Consider the following 3,924-nt stretch of genomic DNA (forward strand, 5'->3'; position numbering starts at 1 on the left):
CAATTTGCTCTTGTCTGGTCTCCTAATCTTTCAAAATTATTTAAATTTTTCCTGATTTTTTTTATTTTGTAAAATTAAAAAAAAAACATTGCCTTTAAAATTTTTCAGATACTTTGACAATTTTTGACGAATTTTTGAATGTTTTGAAATGCTTTAAAATAATCTCCCAAAATTAATTTTTCGAAATAAAAATTTATTTTAATTATTTCTAGGAACCTAGCATAATTTTTTTCATTTCGTGAAGACTTACAAAATTCTTGAAAAATCTTTACAAGTTTTAATTTTATTTGAATCCTTTCAAAATTTCTGAATATCTCTTAAACTTTCTCAAATTTGAAAGTAGATTTTTATAGCAACATATAATTAAAAAAATTGTGTAACAAAATTGCACAAGAAGGCCTAATAAGAATTATGTTCCTTAATTCAAGATGTGAAAAAATTGACTCATAATCTTTTAAATTTTTCACAAGGAATTTTAAGAAAAATAATTTTATCTCCTTGAAATATTTTTAAATTCCCTTAAAGCTTCTAAAGTTTATTTTTTCGAAATCTTTGAAAATCTAAATTATTAAAAATTTAAGTCTAAAATTAGATTTGAATGTCTTCCATTCTTCTACATATTTCTTGAATTTACTGGTTTATTTATGTTTTTAAAAACTTTTTAATCTTATCAAATTCAAACATTTGCTTTAAAATCTTCTACACTCTTTTAAATTTTAGGAAAAACTTTATTGTGTTTCAAAATCTTTTTGATTTTTTTTAAAGTACATTTTTGTAAATAAAAATTATTGGAAATTTTCAAACGATTTTAATTTTCTCTCAGAATTCAGTCCATTCCATTTTTGGTGGAAAAATAATTTTTTAAATTAAAATCTAACTATATGTTTAAAAATTGAACTATTCTATTGTAAATTCGATTGTATGTTTTTTTAAAACAATTTTCAGTTGAAAATTCATTTCTTCCATCGAAAATGAAATTATTTTAAAATTAAATTTTTTTAAATAACTGTTTTGGTTGATAATTTAACTGTTTTGTTGAAAATTCGATTTTTTGTTGTTGAAAAAACATTTTCTTATAGTAACAATTTAATTGTATGATTTTTGGTTGATTTTTTTTGGAGGAAATTGACCTTTCTCAGTCAAAAATTCTTCTTTTTTGGTAGAAAATTATTTTTCTTCTTTAAAAATTCATCCATTTTAATCAAGAATTCAAATCTTTGGGTGGAAATGCATTTTTTGTTGAAACTTCTTTTTTTTGTATGAAATGGTTAAAAGTTCATCTATTTTTTGGAAATTACACTATTTTGTGAAAAATTGTTGGTTGTAAATTGATTTTTTAAACAGATAATTTAACCGATTTTCGTTGAAAATTTATGTATTTTGTTAACAAAAATTGTTACTGTTTTAAAATTGATTTTGAAAATTTTGAAATTCTGTTTTCGGTAGAAAGTTATTGGTTTGAAAATTAAAATAATTGTTTGCAAATTAAATTTTTTTCTTGGGAATTGAAATATTTTCTTGAAACTTTGATTTTTTGGGGTTGATAATTATTTTTCTACTGAAAATTTATCTATCCAATTTTTCGTTGAAAAATTATAATCTTATTTGAAGATTAATTTCTTTTGTTGAAAATTCCATTTTTGGTCTGAAGATTTGATTAGTCCATTTTTGATCGAATACTTATTTTTCTATTTTAAAATTCGTTTCTATAGATGAAAATTGAACAATTATGTTGACCATTTTTTTTCTTGAAAAATATTCTTTTTAGTTATAAATTTATTTTCTTTGTTGGCGAATTATTCTTCTTTAAAAATTAATTTGTTTAAGATAAAAATTAATTTTTTGTTGTTGATAAAATCGCATTTATTTGGGTTTAAAAATTAATTTTTTCAACTGCAAACTTCAATATAAACTACAATGTTAAAGTTAAAAAATTTATTCTTAAAAACAATTTCTTAAGTTGAAAATTTAAATATTTTGTCGAAAATTTGTTTTTTATTGGTTAAAAATCCATTGTTTACTAAAAATATGACTAAGGCATGCAGCATTAAATTTGAAACATTTTTGACCCAGAAGTCTTGTCTCCTATATCTATTTACATAAAGTCAAATATATTTGCCTTTTCGCAATAAGCCTAATGGTTCTAAGGTAACTCGGGATTTCAAAACCTGAATAAATTCGAGGAGCAGCTAGATCGTCATTCGTGAGGTCGGATTCCTGCTCGTGCACTTTCGGCTTTACACGAGGCTGGGCTTCGCAGCATTTAACAGAGCCGGCTCGCCGACACACTACGTTTGAATGTGTCGCTCCCAGATAGGAGAGTGGTGGGGGCCGAAAAATCCAACGTTCTGGAGACACTAAGGCAGCTCTGGTTTGAGAGCTGATATCTAATATGTTGTGATCATTTCCGACCTGGTGATTATAGTTGCAGTACACAGCTGAACTCTAAAAAAGGGAGGGGTACCTTCTGTATTATTAACATAAAAACAGAGTAATATTTTGAGAAAGGTACCTGCTGATAAGAAAATTGATGTCGAAAATGATTACAAAATTTAAATGAAAACTGCTTTCAAACATACTTCCACCATCTTTCGTTTTTCCTTAAAACATGTTTTTATGAAAAAAGCAATAGAAAAACAAGCATAAATATATAAATAATTATTCCGGTAATTATTTATGTATTTTTAATTGTTTTTCTATTGGTTTTTTCAATTAATTAAGTTTTTTAATTACATTATCTACAAATCATTTGGATATAACCTCAAGAATCTATTATCGTATCTTAAAAACCTGCGGGCTCGTTTGATGGCACCACCGTCGATTTTCGGTCTGCACTTCTAAAGCATGGCTTTTTCATGAATTCTGTTTTTCTTTTTCTATTTCTGATGTAATTGTGAAACATATTGGCATACTGACCCTCATTCGATTTTCAGGTATCAAAGAGAGAGCACCTGTTCGTGGGTGCTGTCAATTTCTACCACTTAAATTTTTCTTGTCTTGATAAGGGCACTGTATGAGTACCGAAACGTTGGTAATGCAATTTTATTTTTTTATTCTGAATGTTATTTTATTGCAATTTGATGATAATAGAAATAAAAAAGACGAAAGAAAGAAAAAGAGAAGGAAGGGGATGTGGTTGGCTGCCTTCTCATTTTTCTTTCCTCTTTTTTATTTTTATCCGAAAATTTGGTTTGTTTTTTGGTTTTTTCAGATTGCAATAGGATTTTTTTTCTCGTTGTGGTCCAAATTTGGTCGTTGGATTCTTGTTGTATTTAACAGGAGTTTGCATCAATTTGATTATTGGACGTTAAATATGATTTTTATTTTAGATTTTGGTCTAAATTAAATTTCTTAAGTTTTGACAATTAAATTAATCAAATAATAATTTTTTCCGTTTTTTAGTACCCCTGGAAATCTACTCCAACGATGCTGAACATAGAAAACAAATTTCTACGGAAATAAAAAAAAGAAACAAAAAAATGAATCATTTTCCGACAAATTTAAAGTTTTTGGCAAAATTAAAAATGCCAAACCTATACTAATTGTGCAGATCTAAAATTTAGATTTAGTTGAAAAAATAAAATCTAATATTATTACTTTTCCGGCTCTAAATTTTAAGAATAAATTAATAAAGGAGAAGGTCAAAAATTGAAAATTAAATTTTAAAAAACAATCTTTTTTAACAGCACGTTAAATAATTTTTATTTTTAATAGTTGCAAATCAATTATTGTTCAATTGTTATTCATAAATCGAAATTTGTTTGCCTAAATTTTTAAAAAATATTTTCTCAGAATGAAAAATTAATTTTCCCTGGAATATCAATGTCATACAGTCTGTCAAGTTAAAGCGTGGGTGGCTTTACTCGCAGTCGGTAAGGTGTATCGACATGATTTTGGTGTCAAAATATTAAGAAGAGCTCCCTC

This window comes from Belonocnema kinseyi, chromosome 5 (genome assembly GCF_010883055.1).
Source record: "Belonocnema kinseyi isolate 2016_QV_RU_SX_M_011 chromosome 5, B_treatae_v1, whole genome shotgun sequence".
NCBI classification, from domain to species: Eukaryota; Metazoa; Arthropoda; class Insecta; order Hymenoptera; family Cynipidae; genus Belonocnema; species Belonocnema kinseyi.